Genomic DNA, 11,423 nt, shown 5'->3' with positions numbered 1-11,423 from the left:
TTTTTAACTAAATAAACACGGAAGCAACAAACTTTTTTTTGAAATAAAATGACACAAATCACTTTGGCTGAATATAAATTACTGCAGAGATTCAAGACTAGAAAAATAGAAATCACACATTCGCTCAACTCGTAATACAAATAATTGTCAGAATGTTTAGACATAGACAATAACCACTCGAATTGAACTCGTTCACACTTGTGTGACGCATGTGGAAATTCAGTAACTTATTATAACAACCTCAACAATCGTGTTAAAGCATTAAAAGGATTAAATATACGTTCAAATACATGTATGAAATAAATTGCATCAAAAATATTCACTTAAAACATATAATTATTACAACTGATCTCTTAATGAGTTAGAGCGTAAAAAAATTATACATACCCACAGCAGCGACACTAGAATCTGCTGGAGTACGGCAAGAGAAGAGCGACAAAATACACTAGTCGTTTCTCAATGTCAAGGAACTGTTCCAATGTCAAGGATCCTCAGAATTTCAACCAAGGACTGAGTCCTTCGTTCGAAAAATATCCCATACACAGGAAAGGATGCATATGTGTAGCCTTCGCACTCTTAAACCACCCACAATCGTATGAGCGCAGCTTTGCTATCTTGTTCAAAAATTCAAAAAGCGGAGTCGGAGCGTTAACAGTTTTTATTTACATTACCAAACATTTGTTATAACTATAGTAAATATTAGTAAAGTTTAACGTTTAAATGCCAGTTAAAATTATTACCATATTGATTTTGTAAATTATACAAATACAAATGGCTAACTGAACCGGACATGTCATTTAACAATTGTTAGCTTGGTTGCGTCACCGGCATTTCTTTAAAAAATAACTAGTTAAGTTGTCCAAAGTCGGTTAACGATACCATTCACAGCGTTATTCAAATGGACCTTTTCACTGACGAAATGATGCAATTATGTGCACTTGCTAGCCTGTTCCATTTACGTGTTCTCCGAATGTTAAAGAGGAGTCTCGCCTAGCATCTGAAGGAAGTGATTTGGAACGACCAGTGCCCAGGAAGTATACTTGACATTTAGAAATGCCTACTGTCTGCAGTACCATTAAAAGCCAAAGGAGGGGAGCCTTCGAACAACAATGAATATAACTAATTGCTTATTTTATGAAATTCACACACATCAAACTTAAATTAAGTACTCTTTTTAACCTTGTTACACATGATTTGCATTGTTACATTTTATGCATTCTCCTGTGATGTACTGAATGAAAATGTCACTTGTCAGTTTTTTAGATTACCAAGTATATTCGATACACCAGGGATCCTCAAATCTGGACCTCGAGATCCACTTTCCTGCAGAGTTTAGCTCTAACCCTAATCAAACACACCTGAGCATGCTAATCAATGCCAATGAATGTCTTTGGGATCCTTAGAAAATCCCAGACAGGTGAGGTTGATCAGGGTTGGAGCTAAACACTGCAGTGCATTGGACCTCCAAGGCAAGATTTGAGGAAGGGGGCTTAGAATAGACAATGATAGTTCATTCAGTACATTAAAGGAGAATGCATAAAATGTAACAATGCAAATCATGAAACACATTAAGGTTGCACCAGACTACTGCAATGTGGTTAACTGAGACTTTTAACATCTACTACAATGCAGATCTAATATCCATGTAGAGGAGGATGCTTTTTAAAAAATGATGTTTTACTGACAGATCTAGTAGAATCATTACATTTAACCAGAAATTGAAAATGTGTTATTTATTAATGTATTAATGGTCTAAATCTTTCTTTCTTTATTTCTTTCTTTGACAAGACAAAACTGTTAACCCTCTGGAGTCTAAGGGTATTTTTGGGGCCTGGAGAAGTTTTGTCATGCCCTGATATTTGTGCTTTTTTTTTTTAGTTTCTTTAGTTTATTAAATCTTATTTTCTACCAAAAAAAAAAAACTCAAATTTATTGTTATCATCATCATTATTATTATTATTATTTTTTTTTTATCATTATTAATGTTGAAAAGAGCTGAGAATATTTTTCAGGGTTTTTTAGGGGGAATAATTTGAAAGCAACTGCATTGTTTTTACATTTGTTAGAGTTATCTCTATTTGTTAAATTTATATTATTCACATCAAGCTTTTGAATGGTATAGTATTGTATATTGTTATTGAAACTTCATAATGTTTCACTTGATTATACATTTAGTCAGGAATTATAGTTTGGAAAAAGTATTTGGAACAAGTCTAACTAGTAAAATGTTTACACGTTATGTGAAAACTAGTACAAATAAATAAAAAGAGACTTACTCATGTTTGTGATCTCTGCTGAATAAAGTGCTTCATTATTTTTTCTGAGGAAATCCATTTCTCAAATCCTCAACCACATCACATCTTTTTGGGGTCATCGCGAAGCAAACAGTAAAATAAAATAAAAACTTGAAGAACAGTCTTGCTGCTTTTTCTTCTGTGTGGGCCTATTCAAGCCGCGCGCTTCAGTTTGAATCTGAATAGCGCGTTCAGCGCGGCGTGGTCACATTAGATATAATGAAGGGAGACATGAAAAACAGACATCGCGTTGTTTTCATATGGATTACTTTATCTCAGAATATTTGTTTTCGGCAGCACTTGTTTAGTTTAAAAGTAGATATGTCAGGCTTTCTATAGATATCTCTCTCATGTCTCTTCATTGAGTATTCACGGAGTTACAGTTCATTTTATTGACGTGTTTGTACATGACGGTCAGCAGAGACAAAGGCTGAAGACAGCGCACCTTGTTTGTTATCTTTATTATATAAGTGCACAAAGGTTTTTTTTATTATGTCTGTATCAAAAAAAAAAAAAAAACTAGACCCTTTACAGATTTGATTGATGTATTGCTCTTATCTGTACGATAAGAGCAATTGTGGTATTTATACCACCTGCTGGTGATCATGTACCAAGGCAGGATGGTTTTCTTTTTTTCTTAAATGAAATCCATTTTTTTTTTTTTTGAAAAATGCTTAAAAAACAGCCACCTTCTGACAGTAACATACCTTTTTTTTCATTAAAACTAAAATACTTTAGAAAACAATGCATTCTGGATAATATTTGTTGTTTTCAAGAGACTAGCCTTCTGCAGTATACTGTGAATTAACAGCATTAATTAAATAATTTGTGCAATGATCACTTCTGTATTTGGTCATATTGCAACACATATGTTCTTAATTTACATAACATTTAATCATTTAGCAGACGCTTTTATCCAAAGCGACTTACAAATGAGAACAATAGAAACAGTCAGATCAACAAGAAAACAACAACAGTATACAAGTGCCATGACAAGTCTCAGTTAGCCTCGTACAGAATGCATAGACAGTTTTTTTTTTATATGAAAAGAAAGAAAAGTGGTTAAGTGCTGGCGAAAAAGATAAGTCTTTAGATGTTTCTTGAAAATGAGTAAAGACTCAGCTGTACGAATTGAGATTGGGAGGTCATTCCACCAGCTGGGCACAGTCCAGGAAAAGGTCTGTGAGAGTGGTTTTGAACTTCTTTGGGATGGCACCACAAGGCATTGTTCACTTGCAGAGCGCAAACTTCTGGAGGGCACATAAGATTTAACCAGTGAGTTTAGTTATGTTGGTGCCATGCCAGTGGTTGTCTTGTAGGCAAGTACAGTACCTTGAATTTGTTGTGAGCAGCTACTGGTAGCCAGTGTAACCTGATGAGGAGAGGAGTAACATTAGCTATTTTTGGCTCATTGAAGACAACCCTCACTGCTGCATTCTGGATCAATTGCAGAGGCTTGACAGTACAAGTGCACTGTAAAAAATTGTGCCGTTAAATAACAATAATTTACTGGAGTAGCAGGGGTGCCAGTAAAGTACTGTTAATTTACAGCTCTCAACCATTAATTTACCACTCTTATTTTTTTTTACAGTATTTTATTGTAAATTCTACCATGGAAATTAACTCCACTCCCACTGCTTCCAACAGTTCATGTTTAAAAACTAGCATTCCTACGATGTTAGTACTATGAATAGTGATGGGAAGATGAAGCCTCATGAAGCTTTAAGCTAAATTAAATTAGCAAAAGGGTTAATTTCTGGAAACTTAATTTGCTCACAATACCACCTGGTGGCCAACAAGTGTAAAACAAGCAGATATTATTACAGACAGAGGTGTAAAGTGCAGGGGTCAAAAAGTACAATTCCTGCCATATTTTTGTTTCACCCATGAACTCAGCAGCTGGTTTCACCAGATGGGGAACCAAGTTATTCCTTCCAAGTCATAAACGAGTCTCAAGTTAAATCCCAAGTGCTAAAAGAGTTAAAGTTAGTGAGATAATTAATTTACTAATTAAATGATAATTGTGCTGTAGTGATGCTGTTAACAACTGCTGTTATTGAGAATTGCAGATGATCGGATGATTTATTAGTTAAAATGATGACACCATCATGGAGATCAGTGTTTGCTTTAGTTGGGCTCTTGACCCTTTTAAAAGTTCAAAGTAATTTGCTTTTAAACCGTTGCGGTTGTGTTACATAAACATTAACACATTGCTGAATTAAAAGCTTGAAATAGCAAATTAAATTGCTCTTTTTTTATCTAAAACATTTAAATGAGCATCATGAGGGTCTCTCTTTGGTTTTTACATGATCTACAGCTATTTCTGAACTACAAAAAATAATATTAAACAAATATTATTGTAATGCTTAAATATTGGGGGGACCATTGTAAAGACTCAGGATTTTAGACGTGAGCACTTATCATATGATGCTCAACAGTGGTGACAATAATGATTTCTGCTACAGTGCATGATGGGAGTTTTTACTATGGTGTTACGAAGCATGCACTTCCGCTTGAAGCGTTTTGTTGATTGTCACCATTGTTGAGATTCATTTGCTGGGCATTATGTCTGTGCGTCTTATTAAGACAAGATAAAAAATATATATATATATATATATATATATAATATATATATATATATATATATATATATATATATATATATATTTATTCCTATTTGGTGCCTAAACTCTGGAATAACCTACCTAACATTGCTCGGGAGGCAGACACACTCTTGCAGTTTAAATCTAGATTAAAGACCCATCTCTTTAACCTGGTTTACACATAACCTACTAATATACTTTTAATATCCAAATGCGTTAAATGATTTTTAGGCTGCATTAATTAGGTAAACCGGAAACACTTCACATGACATCCTATGTACTTGCTACATCATTAGAAGAATGGCATCTACGCTAATATTTTCTGTTTCTCTCTTGTTCCGAGGTCACCGTGGCCACCAGATCCAGTCTGTATCCAGATCAGAGGGTCACTGCAGTCACCCGGATCCAGTACGTTTTCAGACATGATGGTGGATCATCACCTAGAAAGGACCTCTACTGCCCTGAAAGACAGCGGAGACCAGGACAACTAGAGCCCCAGATACAGATCCCCTGTAAAGACCTTGTCTCAGAGGAGCACCAGGACAAGACCACAGGAAACAGATGATTCTTCTACACAATCTGACTTCTATCTGCAGCCTGGAATGGAACTACTGGTTTCGTCTGGTCAGAGGAGAACTGGCCCCCCAACAGAGCCTGGTTTCCCCCAAGGTTTTTTTTTCTCCATTCTGTCACCGATGGAGTTTCAGTTCCTTGCCGCTGTCGCCTCTGGCTTGCTTAGTTGGGGTCACTTCATCTACAGCGATATCATTGACTTGATTGCAAGTAAAAACAGACACCATTTCAACTGAACAGAGATGACATAACTGAATTCAATGATGAACTGCCTTTAACTATCATTTTGCATTATTGAGACACTGTTTTCCAAATGAATGTTGTTCAGTGCTTTGACGCAATGTATTTTGTTTAAAGCACTATATAAGTAAAGGTGATTGATTGATTGATTGATTGATTGATTGATTAGAGGAAAAATTACACACGCTCAGGATTTTAGACATGAGCACTTATCATATGATCCTCAACAGTGGTGACAATAATTATTCATGCTACAGTGCATGATGGGAGTTTTCACTATAGTGATACCCAGCATGCACTTCAGCTTGAAGCATTTTGTTGAGATTCATATGCTGGGTCATGATGTCTGTGCGTCTTAGTAGAACAAGGTTTAAATAATTTATATTCATTACACTTCAAATTAATTCATTGTAACTGTTAAATCAATGGCTCATTTGCATGTGGCAGTTCCACAAGGTAGGTTATTTAAAATCTGAACATGTGTTAAATGAAACAAAATTTTTTATTTGGAAATAAACATACTGATGCCTAATAACGACATCGTCATGTAAAACCAATTAATAATGAGTTTCTCCACAGCACTGATCACACTGCTTTATAACAGCACATGTACTTTTACAGAGAAATATCTAACACAAGAAGCCAAAGGTCAAGAGCCCAACTGAAGCAAACACTGATCTTCATGATGGTGGCATCAGTTTAACCAATAAAACATCAGCATCTGATCCTCTGTATCACACAGTAATGGCAGGTGTTCATCACTAATGCTCCAATGCATCATCATTCAATTATCTCATTGACTTTAACTCTTTGAGGACATGGGATTTGAACTGAGACTAGTTTGTGACTTGAAAGGAATGACTTGGTTCCTCTGGTGAAATCAGCTGCTGAGTTCATGGGTGGAACAAAAATATGGCAGGACTTTTACTTTCTGACCTCTGGACTTTACACCTTTGTCTGGAATATATCTGCTTGTTTTACACTCGTTGGCCACCAGATGGTATTGTGAGCAAATTAAGTTTCCAAAAATTAACCCTTTTGTGAACCACTTGGCTGAAAATCTTAATGCTTCATGAGGCTTCATCTTACCATCACTAGCAGCAGGCTACCTTCTCGAAAATGATGAATATTACCCAGAATCCACTGTTTTAAAGAAAAAAACAGTATGTTACTGTCGAAATTTGGCAGTTTTTATAAAGCGATTTTTAACAGTGTACCTGATTTACTGAGACTGCTGAATGTTTGGCTGCAAGGTTTATCTTTGGCCCCAGTTCAGCTGTGTTCACTGTCCGCTGGAGGCTCTTGTGGTCTGCTGAACTACAATTCCCATACAAAACAGTAATGCAACTGGTCAGCATGGTCTCAATTTATGCTTTTTCAATGTAAATTAACTTGTTCCACTTCCAAAAACGTTGTATGTATTTTACCATAAAATTTCACTAAAACTATCTATTAAAGTTTTTTCAACATTTTTTATTTCTACTGCAGAATTTACTGTATAACTTTTACAGCTTTTACCATTAAAATTTCAGTAATTTTTAATCCACAACTTTAAATTACTATGAGAAAAGTGAAGTGATGATCCATACTCAGAATTTTACCCATCCATGTGCATACACACACACATTAGCGAATAGTGAACAAACACATGCCCAGAGCAGTGGGTAGTCATTTTTGCTGCTGCATCATAGTATTGAAGGTGGAAGAGAGCACTGATTATTCACTCCCCACACTGACTATTGCTGCTGGACCTGAGCCTTGAACCTGCCACCTTCAGGTTTTAAAGTCCAACTCTCTAATCAATAGACCAGGACTGAAGTAAAATCTGCTCATCTTGGTTGCAATTATTTCACTCTACACATCACTGTTGCGACATCTGCCTCTGCCTACACTGTAAAAAGTGTTTCCCTATATTTATTCAGTAAAATTGTGTCAAAAATTTACAAGCAATATTATTAATTAAATTTAACACATTTTAATTAAGTAGAAATCATCATTAAAAATGAGTAGAATAACATGAAAAAAATAAGTAAAATTTACATAAAAATATTGATTTCATTGGACAAAAATCAAACAAACAAAAAAAAAAACACTATGCTAAAGAATACTATGTTATGCATGCCAGGCCAGTAGTTGGCGATCATGAAACACCCTTCGAAAACATTATATACATGCACGACATCAGCCTTTTTACAAATTCACATTTTTGTTGCTTACATAGATATGATAAAGGCATCATATTCAAAAGGTTGTAATGCCCCCAAAACAGTTATTGAAGACACCTAAAGTTCACAAACTGAATCACTGAATGAAAATAATAATGATAATTTGCTTACCATTGTAGTGGTCAGTGTTTGCTTTAGTTGGACTCTTGACCCTTAAAATTTTAAACAGATTTTTTTTGGTTGCTAGTTGTGATACAGCAGCTATATAAGCCAAGAAGGAAAGGTGACCAGGTGGTGTTATTTGTTTTTACATCATCATTTGGTCTGTGTTGGGTGTGTCTTATCAATAACATGTGTCCTGTGATTGAACAATATAAGCTCTGGTGTTTTCAGTAGAGGTGGGCAGATCGATACTAATATCGATAATATCGATACCAACGTTGGTATCGGTATTGATCGATACCAACGGGAAAATATCGATACTTAAGTTTCAGTTTCTCTCGTTATGCGACCTGGCCGTGTTTGTCAAAATGCTGCTACTGTCACAGAGCAGAGCAAGCTCTCAAGAGTGCTGCTCGTGCTCGACACTGCTCTCCTCCCCCTCTCCTGTGTTGTACAGTCACGTGACTCACCACTAGCGCTACCACCAGCAGTCAGGCACGCGCACTGCTCAGTCAATAGCTGATTCTCCAAGAGCAGTGGATATTACAAGGCGCCTATCAGAAATGATTGTGAAGGACCTGAAGCCTCTTTCCATAGTGGAAGATGTCGGCTTCAGGAATTTTGTACAAGAAGAATTTGTTTTACATTGTGAAGTAAAACTTCGTGACTTTGTTTTAGAAAAAAAAAATCCTGAAAAGAAGTGCACTAAAGAGGAGAAACATTTTTTTTATTAACATGCTACTTGAAAAGAGAATTTGTTTTTACATTTTTTTTTTATATTTGTGAAGTAATAATTTTGTAACTTTGTTTATTTAAATAAACAGAAGTAACCAAAAGTTGTTTCTGAACAAAAGCTTTTGTAGTACTGATTAATAACCCAAAATGCAAATCACAAAAACAATTAAAAGTCATGAAAATTCATTTAGATTTAGGTTGAAGACGCATCCACCTTAATTATTAAAAAGTATTGGTATTGGTATCGGTATCGGCGATACTGGCCCTGTATTTACTTGGTATCGGATCGATACCAAATCTAGCGGTATCGCACACCTCTAGTTTTCAGTAGAGATGTTCCGATACCCTTTTTCTCTTCCCGATACCGATTCCGATACCTGGGCTCAGGGTATCGGCCGATACCGAGTACTGATCCGATACCTGGGTGTATATCTGTATATACAGCTGTATATACTACTAGCCCTGTGTAAATTGCTAGAATTTTTTTATGGTGTGCTTCAGACAGATCCCTCAATAAAACATGAACAAATACATGGTGAACTACTGTATTTATTACAGTATTTTTATTATCTAACATGAATTTGACAGTATTATTTATTTTCTTATGCAAAAAAGAACTTCAAATGCAGCCAAAAATCTAACACCGCAAACTAAAAAAGGTATTTAAGTTTTACAATATAACTGTATAAAAAAACTGCAACAAATAAGTCTAGGAATATAAAAAAAGATCTATTAATCAGATAATCTCTAACAAGTAAAAAACAAGTAAAAAACAAGCAACCATCTAGGCATAATTATTATTATTATAGAGATGTATTATTATTACTGTAGGCTACAACAGTAGCTTTATATATTGTCAATTTACTCATGTAAACCAAACATTTATTTTAATGGGCTGCCATGAAGATCTTTGAGTGTCTGTGTTTATGATATGACAGTATTCTCAAATGAAACGGTAAATTCTCATGAAGTGACGGTTTATGCGTTCGTGTCCTCATGACACACAGCAGAGACTACAAAACAGCGAGCTCTCGCGCATCTGTGCCAGTCACCCACAGAGATGTAGAAATTGCAGGAGTAATATTTAAATAGTATTTTGCAGTTTAATATTCACAGACACTAGTATATATTTGGCTACTGTCTGGAGCCCTGCGTTTTGACTTACACGGAAGCGACTGAACGCAGTTGCCGGTACTGAATATACTCGAGAGTCTGTAACTACCGGTACTACAGAGACATACTGCTAACCACTGATCTATAATATAGTAGCGGCTTCACTGTCTTTTGGCAGTTTAGAATGTGATGAGTGATCCAGTCATATATAGATAAGGGCTGCTAACGCGTTTTCATTTCTTCTTCGCTGCTCTAAACAGGGGTTGCTTGTGGCAACACAGCACAACTTCCTGTGTTTTCAATGCATTTTGAGCAGCGAAGAAGAACCGTGCAGCGGTTAGGCAAAGCTTGCGGTCATAACTAGGTCTTTTTTAAGAAAATGGTATCGGATCGGTATATGGGTTCATGTACTCGCCGATGCCGATGCCAGAATTTGTTGTGGTATCGGAGATATTTCCGATACTAGTATCGGAATCGGAACAACTCTAGTTTTCAGCATTATCAGAGAAATTCTTAGAAGCACCTCTTATCAAAACCTTTTGAACATGATGCCTGTATCATATCTATGTAAGCAACAAAAATGTGAATTTGTAAAAAGGCTGATGTCATGTGCATGCATATAATGTTTCGTGATCGCCAACTACTGGCCTGGCATGCATAACATAGTATTCTTTAGCATAGTGTTTTTTGTTTGTTTGTTTTTTGTCCAATGAAATCAATATTTTCATGTAAATTTTACTTAATTTTTTCATGGTATTCTACTCATTTTTAATGATTATTTCTACTTAATTAAAATGTTTTAAATTTAATTAATAATATTGCTTGTAAAATTTTGACACAATTTTACTGAATAAATATAGGGAAACACTTTTTACAGTGTACAGGCCTTTTGATATGAATGGATCATTTTCTCCAGGTATTACATTCACAGTAAAAGGGATAGCTAATTTTCTAATTAAATTTGCAATGCCACATGTCAGCCAAGAGTTAAGAAATTAACCAGAAACTGACCTTATCTGAGCCACAAAATCTGTGTATATTAAATATGAAGTAATTTCAGCCTTAACAAGCAGAATCACTGAAGGAAAGAAGAGAACAGAAAAAGAGATGAACAGAAACACAAGAACTACAACTGACTTCAGCCACAACCTTAGATGAAATCAACTGAAGATAAAAGAAGACATGAAATCTCTCAAGATATCAGCAGAGGAGGATTAAACAACTCCACAAACAGCTTTACCAGCTTCACTTATTACTAACCAGACTGACTTTATTTCTGTTAGACATCTACAAAAGTTTTTATTGAGAATTAACAGAGCTTTAACTCTAATGTGTGTCACCATAACAGAGATTAGTTTTCATTAGTTGCACTCTTAACTCTTATTCTATTTTTTTTGTTTTTGGCTGTTGTGATGTTGTGTTTGTTAAAAACATTTGCGGCAACAAAGAAAGCTAAGGTGAATTGAGATCAGGTGATGGTGGTTACCTGTTGATGGTTTTATAATCCTCATGAAACAGGCTGATTTGTTTTTGTTTTT

Source organism: Carassius auratus, chromosome 1 (genome assembly GCF_003368295.1).
Source record: "Carassius auratus strain Wakin chromosome 1, ASM336829v1, whole genome shotgun sequence".
Taxonomy (NCBI): domain Eukaryota; kingdom Metazoa; phylum Chordata; class Actinopteri; order Cypriniformes; family Cyprinidae; genus Carassius; species Carassius auratus.
Note: the sequence above shows the minus strand (reverse complement) of the source record.